General features: G+C 34.7%; 1 pseudogene; it reads right to left on the bottom strand.

The window, feature by feature from the left end:
- Positions 1-16,689: 16,689 nt before the first annotated feature.
- Positions 16,690-18,252, bottom strand: LOC149265585 (cytochrome P450 94B3 pseudogene; annotated as a pseudogene).
- Between the last annotated feature and the right edge of the window lie 5,565 nt (positions 18,253-23,817).

Here is a 23,817-nt window from a genome sequence, read left to right as displayed (position 1 = left end):
TCTTCTTTGATGCCATTTTCCTGAGAAAAATAAACACATAAATCAATAAATAATGAAAACATATTAACTTAAATTAATAATGAAAATATATCATAAATTTTTAATTTGTATAATCAGATCATTGAAATTAAAAAAATATTAATACTAAAAAAATCGTCCGCCACCCCGTGGGTGGGCGAGCCGCCAAGGTAGTGCGAGGGGAGGCTGTGGCAACAACTTCTACCATTTCTCCCCACATTGATCTCCTTCTCCGTCTTCAATCTACCCCTCATGAGGGAGGTTGAGGGGTAGATTGAAGACAGAGAAGGAGATCAATGTGGTGAGAAATGGTAGAAGTTATTGCCACAGCCTCCCCTTGCGACACCCTAGTAGCCCAGCCGCTCACGGGGTGGTTGCCAGGGTGGCATAGGGGGCTGCCACAGGCTTCCCCTTGCGTCAACCTGGCGGGTCCGCTAGGCGGGGTGGTACAAGGGGGGCTGTGACAATAACTTCTACCAATTCTCTCCACATTCATCTCCTTCTCCGTCCTCAATCTACCCCGCAGCCTCCCTGTTGAGGGGTAGATTGAAGACAGAGAAGGAGATGAATATGGGGAGAAATGGTAGAGCCCCGCGATGCAATCCCACTGGCCCACCGGCGGGCGGGCAGACGGGCCGCCGGGGTGGCACGGGGTGGGGCTGTGGTAGCCCACCCTGCGCCACCTCGGCGGCCTGCCTACCTACCCACGAGGGTGTTGGGTGATTCCCGGAATCGCCCAACACCCCACGGGCAGGTAGGCGGGCCGCCGGGCTGGTGCAAGGTGGGGCTACCATAGCCCCACCCCGCGCCACCCTGGCGGCCCGCCCGCCTACCCACGGGGTGTTGGGCGATTCCCGTAAATTCCATTATCACTATTACTCACATCACATCAAATTTTTCTAAGGTTCGTTGAAAGACTTGGAACAAATTTGTGGAGTAGCTACATTGCTATCAAAAACATATTCAATGAAGAATTCTCGCAATTAAAAGGTTAGTTAAATTTTTCTTGCAATGAAGTAGATTCTTTTTTTTAAATAAAAACTTTTTGCGAGCTAAATTAGCCAATATGTCAGTCTTAAACATGGTGGGCCTGGTAAAGCTCATGACGGCCAAACGGGCCCGTAGGTTAGGGGTAATGAGCATGACTGTCCCGACAGCCCCACCCGACACCACCTCAGTGGCCCGCCCACCTGCCCACAGGGGTTGGGTGATTCTTGAGCGAGCGGGCCGCTGGGTTGGCACAGGGTGGGGCTGCGGCAGCCCCACCCTGAGCCACCTTGGTGGCCTGCCCGCCCGATCAGGTGGTGTGGGGTGGGGCTGCGGCAACCCCACCTCGCACCACCCCAGCAACACGCCCGACCGCCCGTGGGGTGTTGGGTGATTCCTAGAATCGCCCAACCCCCGCCGGTGGGCAGGAGGGCCGCTGGGGTGGCACGGGGTGGGTTCCCACAGCCCCGCCCTACGCCACCCCGAGGGCCTACCCACCTACTCACGGGGGTGTTGGGAGATTTCGAGAATCACCTAACACCCCAGTGGGCCGGCGGGCAGGCCGCCGGGGTGGCGTGTGGTGGGTTGTCGCAGCCATGCTCATTGCCCCTAACCTACGGGCCCATTTGGCTGTCGTGAGATTTATCAGGCCCGCCATGCTCATGATGGACATATTGGTTAATTTGGCTTGCAAAAAGTTTTAATTTAAAAAAAAATATCTACTTCATTGTGAAGAAAATTTAACTAACCTTTCAATTGCGAGAATTCTTCGTTGAATATGTTGTTGATAGCAATGTAGTTGCTCCACAAATTCACTCCAAGTTTTTCAAAGAACTTCAGAAAACCTTGATGTGATGTGAGTAATAGTGATAATGGAATTTATTAGATAAGTGAAATTACAGAGATGTTTTACCGTATGGTTAATGTGGGATTAATTTGTTTTAAAAAAATTTAACATGTTAATTTTTTTATTGCGACGAAGGAAAATATGATAAAGCGAATATTATGGAATTGTTTTACAGTAGGGAGAATGTGGGATTAATTTGTTTTAGAATGTATTATAAAAATTAAAAAAACATTCAATTTTTTAGTAAATATTATGTACTTTAACTATTAAAATAATTTAGGTAGAAGTTGTAGTTTACAATTTTAATTTTAATGATTTATTTCATAAAAAAATTTAGTTTACATTTTTCAATAAATTGTAGAATAAAATAATGAAGGGAAACAAATCTAACAAAATTTTTGGAGGGAAATATTTTCGCGAAACTTTCTGGAGGGAAAATTTGTGGAGGGAAAATTTAATTCTCTAAGCTATATAATATTTAGGAGACTCTCCATTTGTATCATTCAACATCTTCTACTTCAAAGGGATGGATTGTCCTGATAGTGAAGTTTCGATTTGTACATCATCAACATCTTCATCACGTAACAACTCTATTCATATTGATGAATATAGCAGGAATTCTTCCAATATGAATAGAACGTAAATTCTTCCACTTAGTCTTGATCCTAAGAACTATGAGAGCAGCATTGATGAAAGAGGGGATGGAGAGTTTCAAATAAATAAAGAGTCACAGATTCCACTAATTTCTAATTCTAAGGACTATGAAAGCAACAGTGATGAATAGCATGATCACAAATTTCAAAAGAATGGAGTGTCACGGCGTCCACTTAGTCCTAATTCTAAGGACTATGAGAGCAACAGTGATTAAGAGCATGATGGTGAAGTTCAAAAGAATGGAGTGTCACGGTGTCCACTTAGTCCTAATTCTAAGGACTATGAGAGCAGCAGTGTTGAAGAGCATGATGATGAATTTCAAAAGAATGGAGTGTCACGGTTTCCACTTACTCCTAATTCTAAGGACTATGAGAGTAGCAGTGATGAAGAGCGTGATAACGAATTTCAAAAGAATGGAGTGTCAAAGTGTCCACTTAGTCCTAATTCTAAGGACTATGAGAGCAGCAGTGATGAAGAGCATGATGATGAATTTGAAAAGTATGGAGTGTCACAATGTCCACTTATTCCTAATTCTAAGGACTATGAGAGCAACGGCGACGAAGAGCGAGATGATGAATTTCAAAAGAATGGAGTGTCACGGTGTCCATTTAGTCCTAATTCTAAGGACTATGAGAGCAACAGTGATGAAGAGTGTGATGATGAATTTCAAAAGAATGGAGTGTCACAATGTCCTCTTAGTCCTAATTCTAAGGACTATGAGAGCAGCAGTGATGAAGATCGTGATGATGAATTTCAAAAGAATTGAATGTCACAGTGTTCTTTTAGTCCTAATTCTAACAACTATGAGAGCAGCAGTGATGAAGGACGGGATGATGCACTTAGTCCTAATTCTAATGAGTATAAAGGTAGCAGTGAAAAAGGGCAGGATGTAGTATTTTCAGTAAGTAAACAATCACATTTTCAGCGTAGTCCTAATTCTATGGACTATGAGAGCGGGACTGAAAATGCACATGAGGAAGAATATATAATAAACATCGAGTCAAATTTTACATTCAGTTTGAATTCTAAGGACTATGACAGTAGCACTGAAGAAGGGGAAGACGAAGAATATCCTCCAAGTTAGTATTTGAAAAGCATAGCTGATCATAGTGTGGATAACATTCCTCTTAATGATGACGAAAATCCTTATACAAATGATGATCCAATGATGGAGATGTTGCCAAGAAATATTGTATCGAGGAGTAGGAGCAGACCTTTTCATATCAATGCAAGATGTTCTAGTTATACAAGGGGTAGAGCAGAATATCTAACGAGAAGAAGTTCTATTAACATTCTCATTTCAAGTGAATGTTTCCAAAAATATTGCTTGAAACATATGGATTGCAAATTTTCATTAGAGAGCAGGAAGAGATATTTGTCAATGAATAAAAGCATGCAAAATTCATATTTAGTTTGGTGCATGCAATCTACATTGTTAGGTTATGATTATCATATTAGGACTTTATTTATATGTAGAAAATCTTTCAAAATGTTTCATTCGATTAGGAATTTTCGTCTCTCGAGAATTCAAGAAAATTTGGAAAAGGATCCCACATTTTATTCAGAAGTACGTCATAAAAGACAGTTTGTGGCATTATCGAATACCGCAATGTCATGGATGAAATATTTCTTTTCAAATCATGGATAGTTTATGCCAAATAGAGAGACAATACATATTCCAGATAATTTTTCAAGACAAGAAATCTACAACTTATACCAAGAATATGCAGAAGGTGCTGAGGGACATGGCTGGTTTATTACATATCAATATTTTGTGAAGGTATGGAAGAAAGAATTCAACAACGTCCTTATTCCTAAGAAGACAAGGATGGGGATTTGCAATACATGTGCTTCTCTTAAATCAAAAAGGGACAAATGTGAAGGGTCAGAAAGACGTAAGCATTCATAACTTTAAATTTTAAAATTGTATAGTGATCAACTATGAAAACATATTTCTTAATGGCTTTCTTTTATGTTGTGTAGATTCAATTGTCAAAGAACTTCAGGAGAATCACGAACAACAAACAAATGAAAGGAAAAAGTTGTACAAACATCGAATGAAGTGTTATGATAATCCAAATAAATATTTGGGTTTGATAATTGTTGGTATGGACCAGAAGAAAACACTTTTACCACATTTTGTTCGCACACTCAAAAATTTACAGGTGGAAAATTTTAGAGTATCACTTGGTCGATTGTATGGTCTTCAATGGGAGAATGTTGCCAAGAGTGTACTTCACAACTCCAAATATTCATAATGATGCAAATCTGACCATAACCATAATTCATGATGTGCTTTCTCATTGATCTGGTAATCTTCCTGAAGTTTTGTATCTACAATTAGACAACACTTGCCATGAAAGCAAAAATCAAGTTGTTTTTGGATATCTAAGCATGCTTGTTGAATTGAGAAATTTTCAGAAGGTACAGGTTGGTTTCCTTCTTGTTGGGCATACTCATGACCATATTGATTAGATGTTCAATCGTATTTCAGTCACATTGAGGAGGAAGGAAGTTGGGAGCTTGCCATTATTAATTGAATGTATTAAGAAATCATACATGCCAGAGCCTACTTTTGATTTGTTGGAAGAAATTATTGACATGCGAAGGTTTATTTTGGGATCATATGGTGAGGGGAAATGCATTGAACAACTTAATGACATTAGCTTCCAACATCAATTTCATATCAAACAAATTGATGGGAAAACACTAATATGGGGCAAGAAGTATTCAGCTACTGCAAAATGGGCACCGTCATCAGATTTGCAATTTTTGAAGTTCATTTCAGATCATCCAATATTTGCATAAAAAATATTGTTATTACAATCAGTTGGTGAACTTCATAATGCACGTAGACAAAATAGAGATATAAATTATTCTGATTGCCTAAGAGAAATTAAAAAATGTATTAGATATACATATGAGTACTTTGACATTGCTGATTCAGTTCGGTGGGAGTCATTTTTCAATAATCAAAGTGATATCATTTCAACAACAACAAATGAAGATATACCTTTGAAAAATCCATTTATTTGGCCACAAAATGTGTCGAATGAACATGAGGAAATAAACATTATTGAACAGCAACAATCTCAAGGTATTATTAATTCTTCACAGGCAGAGGAAAGAGAGATGTATATTGGTTCTAGAAGATCTCGTGCACAACGTGAAGCCATGGAAGACCTTTACATGGGTTCAGTACATGATATTAAGGAGGGTTGCATGATCGCAGTGCTAGCAGATGGAGATCCCAATGGCTATCCATTCTGGGTTGCTAAAGTTATAAAGGTCTTTACAGGAAATGAGGATGTTACAGGTCTTGAAGTACATTGGTATACCACAAATACACACCCATTCAATGGTGTGTATAAGCCAGAGATGGTAGTTGACAAAAAAAATGGCAGAAAGAGAAAAAGAAAGGGTATAAATATAAATCGCCGCCACATAGACATATTAAAATTGGAGGATGTTGGCATACTTGTTTATGACTTCAATTTAACAAAAAGTGGAACTCTTCGCTTCAAGATGATAGAGATTCTAAAAACATTGTTACTAGAAGGAATAGTGTTGAGATGGGAGTCTGTTGAAACCAGTCGTAGATCTAGAAGATTTTTGAAATCTGAAATGGTGGGCATGCATGTGGACTCAAATGGGGCACTAGTTGATGAAAGAGAAGAATATGGAACATCTTCGTCAGCATCCAGTCACTCATTTGAAGATGTGAATTCTGATGGTGTGCAAGAAAATATGAGTGATTTTGAATAATTGTTTAAGACAGTTTATATAACTGATGTTTTCATCGTATCTTGAAATAAAATTTATGATTTCCATATGGTGTTAAATGAGAATTTATGAGCCATTTTTATGTTTTTGGATTATATGTCTTAATTATGATAATTTTTATTGTTTAGAATATCTACAATGCAACATTAAATTAGAGATATAATGTATGTTTCATTCAATATACAAATAATGACTTCTGAATTCATTTAGTGATGTAATTTGTTCATAATGTCATGATTTTTTAATTTTATAGTTGAAAAATTTTCATTTTCTTTTGTATCTGGCATGTTATGGTTGAGAACATGTTGAATTTATAGTTAGGAAAGAAAAATGTTATTCTACCAAAAACATTAGTGTGTTTTTTCCTCATAAACAACTTTGTTTGGCACGTAAAATTTCTGTTTTACTAGCATTTTTTAAAAATGTTGAAGATTGACCCTAAAAAAATCATCGTTCCAGTATCATCACTTTTTTGTTTTCAAGCTATTTTTTGCACGAAAATTTCATTTTCACTGCCATTTTTAAAACATGTTTAAAATTGACTCCAAAAAAAAACCATCATTTCAGTAGCCACACTTTTCGTTTTTAGCACTGTTTTTTATGTTTTTTCAGGGTTTTTTGGCCAGAGTCCCCGTTTTGAGTTTATAGTTCCCATTTCAAAGTTTACATTGTTTATAATGAAACTTCATTTAAATATAGCATAGAAAACACACCCAAAATACATTAAAGCAAAGACTTACTAGTAAGTTACATCTTTGTCCAGAATATTTGACTACTTTATTTGAACCTTAGCATCAAACTACTCTTTCAATCTATTTCTCTTTCTCCATCACATTTCCAAGGCTCCGTTCCATGTAGCTATGCTCCTTAAAACCTCGACTGAGAATTGAATGAGTTCAGTTGTACAACTATGAAGAACTAGACTTGCTGAAATATCCAATTGTTCCTCCTTCCAATAGGCACGATGTACATTGCTACATGTAGTTGCTTTAGCTGAAAGATTCTTCGATCTGAACCATTTGTCATCTGTCCACAACAATATTCTCTTCTCTCCATTAGATTGTCTAACATAAATACTAGAACACTCAATAATCTGCTCTCCTCTCCATCAGACTGTCTAACTAAAATACTGGAGCACTCATTTAAGCAAGAAACTTCTTCAATTGAAAGAATCTTAGTCTAATTGTAGTAAGAAAAATCTCAAGAGAAGGTCAAAATCTCTTTCCACCAAATAAAATCAAGTATTTGTAACCCCCTAGTGAACACCACAATGGTGAGAAACTATGGAATAGTAAGACCAAAATGTTGTACTAGTTACAGGCATACTAATTGTAGTTTAGGTCAAGGCTTTAAATTGTGTAACCGTAAAGAAACTTCCAATCTCAAGTCATGGTCGAACCTACTTGTGAAATATTCTGACTCTATCACAAATGATGATAGGGAACCCACTTCCTTTTCCATGGCCGATGCTAATCTCTTTAAAAGTGTAGCAGCTAGAAACTCTACCTCTTCTATGTCTATTTTAGTGGACAAGAGATCTTCACATTCGCATTATTTTGCATGAAATTATACATGCAGATATTTTATCCGAGAGTTCGTTTGATCTAAACCAAATATCATCTTCTAACTACGATTTTTTCTACTCACCACTAGACTATTTCACAGATTTTGGGTTAGAGGAGTTGTACAGGGGACCAACTACATTGGCCACAAAAATAAATGGGTTTGAAGAAACCCATTTTGGCGAAAGCAATGTACAGCGCGTCTAGTTGCCAATGTACAGTTGCCAATTATTCTAGATGCTATGTTTTTGCCAAGAGCATGCCTATATCACACCCTACTTGACTGAGGTCACACAAGACAGAGCTGTGCAACAGTTCGGACGTCTGCAAGCTGACCCTAAGTCACCTGCGTGCGCAGAATAGGTAATTGCAAGCGGGGTTACCTCTCACCGCCTATGCCAGACTCAACCTTCTGCATGGGCATTTTTGAGTAACGGTCTGCTAGTGCCTTCATCAACTACACCTTCATCTTAAGTACCATGATGTAATCCGCTAAGTACAAGCCAAGGGAGAGAAAGCCATAAAGCCAGAACTCCCCTCCGGTCAGTTGCCAACCAAAAATAGCACGATCAAGATTATGTTCATAGGGTTTGCATAAAACTCTAATGTTTACTTGAGCTGCTGAATAAAAGTGTTTTCCATCTATTTTTCTCCATCTCATTTGCTTGGTGAGGGCACATGTAATTTTAATACTATAAACCCAAAGAATTAAAAGTTAAGGAATTGATATTAACCCCTAAGATTAATATTACAAACCACAAGCTTAATTTTAAAACTTATGAATATAAAGCCTATGATTAATATTAGAAACCTTAGGATCAATATTATAAAACCAAGATATATTATAAGTTTAATATATGAAACTCAAGGATTATAAACCCTAATATTAGTATTATAAATCTAAGGGATTAATATTATAAACCAAAGGGATTAAACCCTTGGATTTATAATATTAATCCAATAAGATAGATGTCTTTTGCTAATATTTAATATTATAAATAATGAATATTATAAATATTGAATATTAAAATATTAAATATTTATAATATCAAATATTAAATATATATTTTTTAATTATGAATATTATTAATAAGGTGTTATTAACATTAATCTTTAAATGTTATTAATAATATTAATCTTTAAATGCTATTAAGAATTTCAATGTTGTTATTGTGTTAGTAAAAATAAATGTTAATAATTTTTTTAAATGATTATGATTAATAATGTTATTAACAAATTTTTAAACATTGTTAATATTCTATTAATGATGTTATTAATGATTTTATTATTAATAATATGGTTTATAATATTAATTTAAATGTTATTGCTATTATTAATGATAAATTTTATTTATATTTTTTTTAATAAATAATATTGATTTATGATTATATGTATTATAATTTTTTATTAAATTATTTATAAACTAATTTCAAGATTTCCAATAAACTATTTATAAAAGTGAAAATTCAAATTGATGAATTAATTAATTATCTTAAATATAAATTCATTTATGCCATACCTTAATCTTATATTAAATTTATATTTTATTAATTTTATATTGTAGAAAATGGTTGCTATTGTTTTGCAATATTTTAATATGTGGGTTATAGAGTTCCATTCAAATTGCTTTATTTGACATATTTTCATTACAAGACCAATAATTTTGTGTGCTAATAATTAATATTATTTTATAACGTTAATTAAAAAGTCAATTCAAATGAGTTAATTATTTATTTATTTTAAATATAAATTAACTTATGCTTTATTAATTTTATATTATCTTTATAATATGATTTATTAATTTTATGATGATGATGATGATGATGGTGGTGGTTAACGTCCGTTGAGACCAAACATTGGTCTATGAGACCTAAAGAAGCAAATTATTTATTTTGATTTAAGATTTTATTCCTACGCACAAAAAGCTTAGAGAGAAACCTCTCGAGCTCACTATAATTTTGACATTGTAAAAGGCTAGGAAGGTTAGTGTTGTAACAAAGATTGTGAAACTGAGATCTAATGCGGTTGTACATGGGGCACTCTAAGAGGAAGTGGTTTTCATCCTCGGTGTTCCTATTCTCACATATATGGTAGATCCTTTCCATCCATGGCGTTTTAGGAACTACCCAACGACCTGTTTCACTATGGAGCTCATGAGAATTCGTTCTAATCTTTGCTATATTAATTTTCTTCTTTGAGCTAGTTAAAATAGAGAGATACTTTTGATATTCTAGGGTGGAGTTGATGACCTTCTCAAATTAACTTAATTTTCTTTTAGCCACTAAATCTTTCTCACACCACATTTTTTCTTTGAACTTAGAAGTAACAATATCTTTAATGTTATTTATGTTTTGTAATGTATCATTCTCATTGACCTCCCAATAGTTTAACCAAGCCCTTGTGTCTTTATGCCACCCCCAATTGAGCCTTAGGTGGTTTTGGCTGGAATTTAAAGCTAGCTTAGGAAGTCTATGATCGTCTATGTTATTGAGTTTGTGCTTGTACAGCAGAAACCTAATCATAGCTAGGCTCTCAATAGGGGAAAGACCTGCTTCTATAAGGAGAATAGGATAGGGTGTATTAGTTTTAATTTTCATGTTATAAGTTATAAAACGCTTCTGGATTTGCTCAATCTTTCTCCATGATTCTCTGGAGATGCTGCAACCCCAAACCTCACATTCATATAAGATAACAGGAGTGACTAAAGTTTCAAAGAGGAACTTCTTTTTATCCCACATTATGAGGTTTTTTGTTTTACAATTATTTTCAAGACCAAAATAAGATTTTCGCCCTCCATTAATCCTTTTCTCAATGCTATGGTTCCAATTGAGCTTGTGATGAATATCAATTCCTTGGTACTTGTAAGAATACACTTCCTCCAAGTTATTATTGTCATACATAAAATTAGCGTAAGTGTCCTTCTTGGATTTGAAATCATAACTTTTGTTTTGTCAGTGTTAACAGTCATACGCATGGTAGAGTAGAAATCCTTAAGAAGCTTGAGTTGCTTATCAAGATCAGATGGGCACCTTGCCAAAAGAACAATATCATTAGAATAGAGAAGAAGGATGACGACTATCCCAGCTAAGATCGTGCCATCACATCCTACTTCCTCTCAATAGCCTTCAAGCTTATCAATGTAAATGCCAAATAGGGTAGGGGAGAGGGGGCAACCTTGTTTAACTTCGATGTTGCACTTAATACACTTAATATCTTTATGTTATATTAATTTTCTACTATAAAATTGTTACCATTTTTTGTAAATGTAATATCGAGGGTTTATAGCTATATCTAATCATTTGACATATTTGTTATTTGTTCCACCATTGATGTTAATTACTAAGTACAATGCAATGCTATTTTTAAATAACATAGACCATTTATTTTTTTACAAAGGCTAAGCTTATATCCAATCATTTGACATATTTTCTTTACAATCATTAATGGCAGCTTAATTTTGTTCAAATTCGTGGTGTAGGTCAGTTTCAGTAGTTTTTGGCTTTATATTTATTTATTAATTCTACTTTGGCTTTTCAAAGATAATAAAAGCATAAAGAAAAGGTGCTTTATTTTCTCACATAACAATACAATATATTAAATTTTATAGCTAGTTGATTATCACCAATTGTGGAAGAACCAATAATTTTGTAAACTGTTGTGGACAAATGGTTTTTGGTTACTAGCTAGCTAAATGCAAAGGGCGTCTATTATTGTAATGTTGTTTCTTTTACAAAATAAAATTAGTCTTTCTTTTTTTCTTTTTTTTTTTCTGGAAAAAAAATATAGATCTATGATAATTGTAAAGAAAATTTTAATATGGTTCAAGTATATGTATTTTGCATGAGATGAGTGAAAAATAAGAAGGGCATCCTATTATTCATTATTCATATTCAAAACATTATTCATATTCAAAATAAATTTGGTTAGAAGCAATAAAAATGTTAAAAATAAATGGATATTGGTTGGGACATAGTGTTTATGAATTATGATTGCCTACACTCGAGTGTGAGCGGTGTGAGTCATTTGAGTTATTAGAATTAAATGTTATTTTAGTTTTTTGACAGTTCCAGAATGTGAGATGGTTAGTTATGACTTATTCTTATATGCTTATGGGAGATTTTGGAAGCTAAAGGTTCAAAAGAACCTAGAGTTCTTAAAACCCTATAAATAAATATTTTAAAGCTTTAATAAATATTTTAAAGTTTTGGGATGCTTTGACATGGAAGCCAAGGTTTTCAAAACTATGTGGAATTGGATATATAAATCATTTGTCGAATAATAAGTAGATAAAAGGTTTGTCAGAGCTCTGAGGGGATGGGCTAGTATTACAATGGGGATCTGTCTGTATCAGAGGCTGGAAGCTACAAGAATAGGGTGAATAGTGCCTTCTTTCTCATTTAAATGAGAATGAACTAAGTTGTATATACTATTAATGTAACAATAAAAATGAGTTGTAACACCCGATAAGAAGAGGTGGTTGCTTAGTCCAAACTATCCCCAACCTGGGACACCAAGATGCTGCTCAAATTTTGAGGGGAGCCGTATTAGCCAATTTGTGAGGTTTTCTTCTTTTCCTGACTAATTTTTTGCATAGACATCTACAATGCCCAATGATGATTGCTGATTTGCAAGATGCTTCAAGAATGAAGAAAAATCTCAACAAATAAATAGTTGTGTGAAGGTATTGTTTGGTTTTCTTTTATTCATAAAATTTCTACAAGTTATTCTCTTGTTGTCAGTGATGGTTTTGCAGCAGGTAATTATAATTTCAACCAAAAATTTGTTTAACCTTGATTTTGCTTCACTCTCTTCTTTAGCCTAGTTCCAAACTGTTGAAGTCTACCATCTTTATCACAGAATCTTGTATAAATAATAATTTGTTTATATTTCGCTGATAAAAAACCCATCACATGGTTCCTTTTTATACTTAGCATTTCGTTTTTCTCTTTGGTTTCCTACCTCGCTCAACTTTGAGTTTATTATTTGTATCTATTTGCCACTGTTTTGAGTTTTATTTATTTTGTACATGCATACTGTTAAAATGTATATATTAAACCTGGCATAGCAAAACATTTATATATAAAATTTTTAATGTAACATAACATTAACTTCATTCTATTTCCTTGTGTTTATTTTTATCACATGCATATCACGTTAAATTTAATCTATTTTACTTTTAGTCAAATGCATATAATATGTTAGAAATTGATTTTATGATATTTGGAGTAAAATCCACCCAAACATTAAAATAAAAAATACAGAAGCATGGAGCCTGTAACAATGGAACAATGGTAAAGTAGATTTATTAACTCTTATATCAAAAGCATGGAGCCTGTAACAATGGAACAATGGTAAAATGGATTTATTAACTCTTATATCTCTGTCTCAGCTCTTTTTTTTTCTTCTAGATTTCTAGGTCACTAAATGCATGTACATAGCTTATTAGAAAACCCATGTACTTCAAGAAACTATTAAACTCCATACATATCCATAGCCCAATTTAAAAAATTGTGGAAATATGTACAAAACATAACTCATTCCATATCAAAATGTCAAACACATGCCAACCACATCCCTTTTTCTTTACATAAAAGCTACAGGCATATATTCTTATATCATTTGTCCCTATTTATTTTCCTACAGCTTCCACATCCCAACAATACAGACACCAAAATACCTTACAGTGTCAATCAGGTTCATACCAAAATACACCAAAATATCGTATAGTCTCAATCAGATTCATTCCAGGGAGTTTGATCCAGATTCTAATGTAACTAAACCTGCAATACTCAAAAACCATAATGCATACAAATATGATTAATTTGAAAAGAAAATCAAACCTCCAAATTTAAAAATTAAGATGAGTAATCAAACCTGGGCCATCCAAAGATTAAGAATGAAAATATTTGTCTTCAGAATCATAATTCCCAGGAAGTTCATTTAAAATCTAATGAAACTAAATTTTCAAAAACTCAAAATCCATACGAAGATGAGTAATTTGAAAAAAGAAAAAGACATCTAAATTTGAAAATAACGTTAAGTAATTGGGCCATCCAAACATGAGAAATGAAAACGTTTCTGTTGAGAATGTGAACCGGAAACAACTTAAATTTTATCTGGATGTTACTGGAAATTAGTTTAAGGTTTACCTCGAAGCCAGTAACTATTGGGCCATCCAAACGTGAGAAATAAAAAGGGAAAAGTGAGGGAAGCAGATCAATAAATCCATTTTAAAACTGCAACTTGCAAAGGTATTGTAATAAAATTGGAAAAACAAAGGGAAACAGATAAAGCAATCCATTTTAAAAACTGGTACTTGCAACCATCTGTACGGACACAAAACAAAACCAAACAATCCAGATCCAGACTTCAGCGATGTAATTCCCCAAATTATGAAACGAGAGTCGATTTGAGTATTGCTGTGTCACCTATATTTACATAGGTATACCCCAACTTACCTATATTTACATAGGTATACCCCAACTTAGAGAGACCATTTGATACCAAAGCAAAGCATCGTATAATTGCAGCCGTAGTGATTCCATCTATTCCACCTGGTCACATAAAAATTTCTTGAACATCATTTATGGACTGAAATCGAAAGTAACTCATAAACTTACATACTAAAATCTCCAATCACTTATATAACATATCTCACCCCATAGGAGGGGTCTGCGCAAGGCTATTCTGAAGCAAACGCCGTCGTAAGGTTCTATTCTCAGCACCACAGTTCACCACAGAACATATCAAAGCAAGAGCACGGCATATATGAAAGAGCGATATCGAAAATCCACGGCTTCCTAGCCACGAAGGTAGGAATGAATAATGGCAATGGTACACTCTATAAGGAGAATAGAGATTTATAGCCACAGGATGCATGCTATATTCGGTTAGAATTTTAACCTTGTAAGCTTTATGAAAGGGCAACAATTTCTTTTGATAATGTGAAGGGCCAACAGTTTAAATTTCATCTAGACGTGAGTTAGAAACGTTACAAAGGATGTGAACTGAAAATAGTTTAAGGCTTATTAATATTTTATAATATTTTTAAATACATTTTTTTACTAATGAACATATATGGTTATCAACCAGAGGCATAATAAATTTTTATGGTGTTTTGTAAAAAATTAATTGAAGTATAGTTTAAACATGGTAAGAAAGTTATTGTTGTGAATTTTATTCATTTATTTAGTAACAACTACGAGAATGGTATTTTTCAATTCAAGCCATCCGATCAAAAAAATTAATTAAGGAAATAATTAAATTGCCATTAAGAAAATAATTAAATTGCCATTAAAAAAATAATTAAATTGCGGATTCCAATAGGGAGGATGCCTATAGTAGTAGTAAAAATAATATTAATAAAAATAAGTTATTCGTATTCCTAATAAATACAAATATAATTATATTAAAAAAATATTAAAAACATTTGACATATGTTTATGAGTATTATTTTTTATTTAAAAAAATAATGGTATTAATAAATATGCTATGATTGTGCTAACTTATAGTTGAGGTGTTTGGAAAAGATGAATAAATCATAATAATGATTAAATATAATCAAGTTAATTTATACAGTGATTTTCTTTGTTAAAATCTTTTATTATTTAATATAATCACAATTTAAGCAAAGTATCTATTTATATTTTTTTTAATTTAAAAAAAAAAATTAATAATTTTTAAAATTAAAAAATATATATTTTAATAATTTTGTTTATAATATAATTAAATAATTTTATATTTAAATTTATGATTTTTTTTTTTATTCTTCAGTGTGGTTCACGACCACTCTTGGTTACTAGGTGGCCGTTACGTCAACTGCTGAAATCTAGGTTGATTGAGGGGATCAAACCTTTCGGCCATTGCAGACTTGACCCCAAGAGCTTTTGGGAATTGACCCTGTGATCTCCCATCTGACGAGACCCTGACTTGACTGATTGAGCTCTTGATAAAAATTAATTTAATAAAAATAATAATTAAAAAAATAAATTTATTATTTTACTAATTAATAAACAAATATTTATTAAATACACAATCTAATTAATAATCACAATTTTATTAACAAAAATAAAACAGCGCACTTAATTTAATGTGATATTTTATCATACCATTTGATTCAGAATTCAATGTGATATTTTATCATACCATTTGATTCAGAATTCAAAGCTAGGACGTGATATAACAGTATTATATATTTATATTTACACCTCTCTCTTAATGTTAAATTAATAAATTATATATATTTTTAATATTATCTTAGTATTTTATAAAGAATAAAATATGTATGTCTTTTCTTTTAATATACCGAACTTTTAAGACATGAAACTATCCGTTATATCTGACAGAAAATGTGAAATATAAATTTGATTTTTATTAACTCTTAATTAAGAAATAAATTTTTACCAAACCATTCATAATTAACCTGATAAAAAAACCTAAAATTAATATGATAAAAAAAAAATTAATATGATAATAGAAATGAAAACCCAAACAAAATGCAAGTGCAAAATGAACATAGCTGACTGTTACTAAATTGTAATTAATATAACAGGCATTTAGTTAAACCACAATGATCTTTACCATTTTTCACCCTGTTAATGATAAGTAATTGCAGCGTTTGTTTCCAGTCTTCCAACGCTACATTCATTGTTATCACAGAATTTACGCCGACCCATATAGTAAAGTGATTAAGGCTACGGAAATCAGGCCAATTTTAGACTCGAGTGTGTCAATCCTGCCAAAAATTTGACGCTGCAAAAGAAGAAAATGTTAAACAAGTATATGCCATCGACTCTGTCTTCGTCTACAACTCAGGTCTGGTTGCCTCTCCCGCTACTGCTATGGAGTAACGCCCGCTTCCTTTTTTTCAACGACGACGGGAAAACCACCGTTCATGCGCGCAGTCAAGCAGTGAATGAGCTCTGGAGTTCCCACAGCATGGCGCCGAAATCTGAACATGGAAATCACAGTAGCCGCAACATACTTCATCTGAATAAACGCCATGTCTTTGCCCAGACACACCCGCGGACCACCATGGAAGACTGCGAACTTGAAGGGACTCTGCGGGACGAAATGGCCATCCTCGTTCACCCACCTCTCGGGCTTGAATTGCAGACAGTCGGCGCCCCAGATGGCCTCCATTCGACCCATGGCGTATTGATGATAAGTCACCCGATTGCCTTTGCCCACCAAAGTCCCGTCTGGCAGGACGTCGTCGTGCAGGGCGTGCTTGGAGTCGAAGAGGACCGGTGGATAAAGTCTCATCGATTCGCAGATTGAGGCGTGCAGGTAATGCATGCTCTGCAGCTCCTCGTATGAAAATATCAAGTCATTTTTCTCCTGTTTGGCTTCGGGCTTGACGGCCATGAGACCGGTTATCTCTTTGTGTATTGTTTCTTCGACATGGGGATGTGAGGTGAGGAGCCAGAAGAACCACGTTAGTGCAGCTGAGGTAGTGTCTCTGCCAGCCAGGAAGAAACTGATGATGGAGTCTCGAAGAAATTCTTCGGAACGATAGGCATCGTAGTCGGGCAAATTGGATTGTGGGTTGGCGAGCTCCATGAATCTGGAGAGCAGGTCTTGTTTGGAGCGAGCCCCGCTTGCGATTTCCTGTCTGCGCTGCCGAATAACTGCCATGGCTAAGTGATGCACGGCCTCCACCGCTTGGGAGAGGCGCCTTTCCGAGCCGACGTTGAGCATCCTCTTTATCTTCCACGTCAATGCGATCGGCTCAGTGGCCCTCCGAGCGCTCAGCTCGGTCGCCACATCGAAAGTCTGCGAGAACCCTGATACTGGAAGGCTCACGTCGAGAGAAGCCGGATCGACCCCGAACGCAACTTTGCATATATTATCAAAGGCGAAACGCTGCAGAATATCCTGCAAATCCAAGCAGCTACCCTGCTCGCTCGCCTCCTCTAGAATCGGCATTAGTCGATCCGTGACGGCCCCGACGACTCGAACAACAAAATTACGAAGAGATCGGGTGCTGAACTCGTAGCTGGCGACCTTCCGCTGCAACTTCCAGGCGTCGCCATCAGAATTGAAGATACCCGTCCCCAGCAGATCGTGGAGAATTGCTCTGAAATCTTCGCCCTTGGGATAATTGTCGAAGCGCGTCTTCACAATGTGCTCCACATTGTCGGGATTCGCCGTCACGACTGTGCGAACGCCTCCAAGTCGCTCCACCACGATGGTCTGCGTGGGGGAGTCTGAGAGCATCTGGGCGTACCATTCTAATTGCCTGCTTCTATTCTTCCAAAACGCAAACAGCGAACCCACAACCGGATACCGTCTGGGTCCGTCATTCACCGTTCTGCATGATATAAATTCTCGCTTAATGTACAGAAATACCAAGTAAAACACCAACGGCACCACAATCGCCAATAAATAGACGAAGGACATTAACATTAGATCCTTCCTCTGGATGAGCAGGGAGCGTAAACCTAAAAATTCTTCCATGAAGTTTCCCCACCCTTTCTTGCATTCGCAAAAAGAAACTTCCCCTTTTATTACGATTGGCGGGAATGGCGGCTTTTGAAGCGGCCATTTTCTATAATTAAACGGAGTTGTCTATAATGCGACTTTTTGAGATTCCGGTGACGGAATCCGGCGGAAGAAATTGAGATGAAATCATGATTTGTTGCAGTTAAAATGGTTTTTTAACTGCATATTCGGATTCAGCACCCTGAAAAACCCCTGGGACGCTTTCATTGTGCAGAAACTAGTTATCAAACTTAGATTTCAATAAATTACTGCCGGATTTTCACCGGAAAAAATCGCCGGAAAGACTTTCAAAAAGTCGCGTTAAAGACTACGGCTAATTAAACGAACCTGAACTGCTCTGCTTACGCGACGCTGTCTTAGAGATCCGCTAAATGAAAATCATTCAAAGTCTATCTGCAGATAAATTCTAAAAGTAGATTCAGCACGGATTTCACGTGCGGCAATCTTTTGGAAATTACGCGACGCTGTCTTAGAGATCCGCTAAATGAAAATCATTCAGTCTATCTGCAGATAAATTCTAAAAGTAGATTCAGCACGGATTTCACGTGCGGCAATCTTTTGGAGACCAATAGGCACGGTGCACGTAAGGTTTGTTTTTAAAGTCGGTCTAGCATTTAGACAGTTACATTAGCACACCCGGCACCGGTAAGCACGCATGCCGCCTGCGCATGCCTGGCCTACTGACTATGTCTAATCTCGCTGTTGTAAAACGAAGTCAACTCACCTTGGAGATGCGTTATTTTTGTTTAACGTCGAAATGCAAACTATATTTCAACATTGATATGTTTTTGGCTGGAGCTAATCAGCCATATATACGGTATTTAATGCCTTCAGAGCAGCATGTTTTTACCATGCGGCTCATTTTTCACGCATAAAAGCACAGAGTCAACCTCCGATGTCAGCGAAAATAAAATGGCAAGAAGGTTTTTTTTTTTTTTTTTTTTTTGGATTTTTTGGTGTTAAAATTTGGTGGAAAAAAATAGGTAAAATTTTGATGTGTATTATTTAAATTGAATTTTTGATTTTATATATGGATTTAGCATCTATTTTGATTGTTTAGGGATTATCCATTGAATTTGTGATTTTAATAAATTGTTATCAAATTTTAGAAAAATTTGACAAAAAAATCCAAAAAACCATTAGCAATGAATTTAAAAGAAATCATCGTGGTCAAACTGGAGTGTAAAAATTGATTTATTTTTTAATTATTATTAATTTCTTGATTAACATCATATTTAATTTTAAAATAAAATATTTATATTTTAATAAAAATTAAAAATTTATATTAAATTTCTTTTATTAACATAATATTTAATTTTAAAATAAAATATTTTATTTTATTACAATTAAAAATTATTTTTCAAAAATATTAATCAATAAAGTTTATAGTTTTATTGCGATATTCTAAAATAAAATGTCATTTATAGAATTACTTAAATAGCATCCATATAGTTATTTTAAGATAAATATACTATATCTTGTATGGTATAATTTACATTTGCCACCATCTGTATAATGACCTCATATACCGTGTTTCGACGAGTTGTCAACCCAAAGATATCTAACAGAGCCAGAGAACATCTAAGTTTGCTAAGGATACAACCAAGAAATGGTTTGTCAAGGGTGAAATTAGCTTGTCCAATGTAGTCCTGGTGTCTTTTGCAAAGACTAAGTTAATATGATTGTGTTTTATGAACAAGCCAAAGAAACCCTTTAGGATATGACCAAGAAATGATTTTTCAAGGATGAAATTGGCTTGTCCAATGTAGTCCTCGTGTCTTTTACATGAGACTAAGTTAATATGATTGTGTTTCATGAACAATCCAAAGAAACCCTTCAGGATACGACCTAGAAATGATTTATCGAGGACGAAATTGGCTTGTCCAATGTAGTCCTCGTGTCTTTTGCGTGAGACTAAGTTAATATGATTGTGTTTTATGAACAAGACAAAGAAACCCTTCAATCTGAATCCAATGATTAGATCTATGAAAAGATGACGAGCATGAGGTCCAAGTTTGGACCATTTAGTCCTAGTGTAGATAAGGATTTATTTCCTTACATGAGCTTACATGATGTAGACTTGTATAAGGTTGGAAGAAAATACGAGGTCATCAAAAAAAGAAGAAATGAAGCTACCTTAAGATATAAAAATGGATGCCAACCAAGTCCATATAGGGGATATTCACACGAATGAAGAACTAAGGATCCCTTCTTAGGCCGTGTAGCACCAAAATGGTGAAGTTACTGATTATTCACTTGAAGCAGAAGAAGAAGAACATGAATAAGTAGAGGAAGAATATAGCAATGGATAAACAATAGACAAAACTCCATCTAGGCTTGCTTGCAACAACACCGAAGATTTCAATGTCATACAAACAAAGATCAGGGCTTTGGTTGGCAATGTCGGGAATAATGTACATAATATGCTTGATGATACTTAAGCTAAGATGGAGGGTTTGATTGATAGATTCTTTAAGCATGTTTTTCTTGTTTCCCAAGTTTAGTCTCTCAGAAGAGAATTAGCTATTAGGAGCTACCTGCACTTGATCTTATCAAAGAGAAAGAAAGAGTTGGAGAATGTACGTTCTTTCAAGGTGTTTCCGGGTTTAAATGAGGCTGACGCCAAAACATTGCAGCAAAAATACCACAAACCTAAAAATGGGGTGCTAATAACCTTCTTTGGAAGCATGGCGTTTCTTGAAGAGGAATGTAAGATGTGTGTAAAAGACCTATAAACACCAAATGGAAGTCATAATTCTTAAAACACTAAAATTCTTGTCTTTCTACAAAGATTTCTAGTAAACCCCCTCATTTATATTTATTATGTTATATTTGCTTCTAATCACACCTAGAGAGTGTTGGAGATAAGAATTCATAGTTTACACATAGTGGGATTTTAGTTTTAGGAAGTTTACATAGAGTTTAAATTTATGGAGCATCAATCATGCATGCTTGAGCTAAGATTAGCATATCTTTTCTTACTAGCTTTTTAGCCTATTTAATCATGTAGCTTCAAGAAATTGAATCAATGTGATTTAATGAGCATCAACTCATATGATATTGTGTTAATATGTGGCTTCCTCCTTTTTCCATCTATCAAATTGGTATCAAAGCTATTGTTTGTAGCTACCATTTCTACTTTTAACAGGAAACTATGAAGTTTGGGCCATTAAGATCCAAACTTGGTTATGTTCTAAGGATGTGTTGGAACTTGTAATTCATGGCTATGAAAAGCCAACATATATGGCTATATGGAGCCATCTGATGATGAAAGAACTCTTTTTTCCATCCAAAATGACATGGATGCAACCATCTTTCCTAGTATCTAAGCAACAACGTCCTCCAAGAAAGCATGGGACATCTTAGAAACTAATTATTAGGGAATTACAAATGTGAATACAGTTAAGTTCCAAACACTGAGGATGGATTTTGAGAATTTGAAGATCAAAGAGTCAGAGATTGTGGATTAGTACATGACCCAAGTTATAAACATTAAGAATCAGCTAAGGATGAATGGTGAAGACCTTTCATATATGAAAGTGGTAAAGAACACTCTCATAACCTTTCTTAATAAATTTGATGTGGTGGTTGTAGCCACTGAAGAGTCTAAAGACTTGCCACAACTATAAGTAAATGAACAATTGGGATCCTTTTTATCCCATGAATCTCAAATAAACAAATATGAGGAATCTTTGGAAAACACATTCAATCATAAGTTTCTATCTCACAAGGAATAGGAGGATGAAGATAAAGAGGTAGAGGCACAAATAATAGAATAAATAATCAAAGAGATGATTTATAACAAGAAAGGAGATCAAATTAAAAGCATCATGGTTTCAGGGGGAGAAACAACAAAATATCACCATCAAATCGAAGGTATGGAAAATCAAAATTTAAGTTACTTTCTTGTAATAATATGGGTCAATGCTCCTCGGGGGGTAGCGTAATTGACGATGGTCGTGTAAATGTATTATGTGCGAGGGGGTTTGGTGTTCAAAGTTCGTCGATTATGCACATGAATGTAGAAAGAAGAATTTTTACCTTAACAGACGAGGTGCAAATTATTCCTTCGAGAAGTGTGAAGAATCATTATTTCTTACATGTAACATTGCTAAAGATTTATATAATGATATTTGGCTTAGAGATACTAGATATAGCAATCATATGTTAGGAAACAAAAGCATAATTACAAATACGAATGATTCAGTCATGACTAAAATCAAGTTGTAGTCGAGTAATATTCTAAAAGTTATGGGAAATGGAATGGTTATCATCATCACCAAGCAGAGTCAAAGAAAGACACATACTAAATGTATACTATACTTTAGGTTTGAAAGATAATATTCTTAGTGCTGGTCAACTTAATTTTAATTTATCCAGCTAAAATATCACTATTAGTGTTGGAGCATGATATCAAATAGGAATAGAAATCCAAATATACACTCAAATAAATGCATCTAATGAAAGTAATAGAAAAGGATTAGAAATCAACATCTACACTGAAATAAATGCATCTAGAGCAAGCAATCAAATAGAATTAGAAATCAACAACTACATTGAAATAAATGCATTTATTGCAAGAAATTGAATAGAATTATAAGAAAGCATCATATATACTAAAGCAATGCATTTAGTGCAAGAAATATTCTCCCCTCTCCCCCCTCCATTTAATATTGAATTTTTTTTTTTAATAATTTACAATCTCAAGATAACAACATCCAATCCATTTAATGCGAGAAATCAAATAAGACTAGAAAATTATCTACACTGAAGTTAATGCATCTAATGCAAGTGATCAAATAAGATTAGAAATCAACATCTACACTGAAATCAATGCATCTAGTGCAAGAACCAAATATAATTAGAAATCAACATCTACTCTTCAAACAATGCATCTAGTGCAAGCAATCAAATACGATTATAAATTACCATCTACATGGAAATTAATGCATCTAAAACAAGAAATAAAATAGGATTAGAAATAAACATCTACACTAAAATCAATGCATCTAGTGCAAACAATCAAATATAATTAGATATCAACATCTACACTAAAATCGATGTATCTAGTGCAAGCAATCAAATAGTATTATAAATCATCATCTACACTGAAATCAATTCATCTTGTGCAATAAATCTTCTTCCCTCTCTCCCCCCTCCATCTACATCTATAGCTTCATTCATCTTTCCTTCTTTGTCTCTTTATCTCATCCCCCCACCCCACAAACACACATGCTCTCTCTCTCTCTCTCTCTCTCTCTCTCTATATATATATATATATATATATATCCTTTCCTCCCTCCCTCCCTCCTTCCATCTCTTTATCCCTCTCTTCTTCCCTCTCTTCACCTTCAATATATATCTCAATCTCCCTCTGCCTCTCCTTTGTCTCTCTGTATCACCCCCAAAACATACACACTCTTTCTCCATATATGTCCATCTCTCCCTCCCTCTTACTCTCCC

Source organism: Pinus tabuliformis, chromosome 6, assembly GCF_031772625.1.
Source record: "Pinus tabuliformis cultivar Carrire ecotype Pingquan chromosome 6, CPIR1, whole genome shotgun sequence".
In the NCBI taxonomy this organism is placed as follows: Eukaryota; Viridiplantae; Streptophyta; class Pinopsida; order Pinales; family Pinaceae; genus Pinus; species Pinus tabuliformis.
This window is presented reverse-complemented; position numbering and strand designations above follow the sequence as displayed.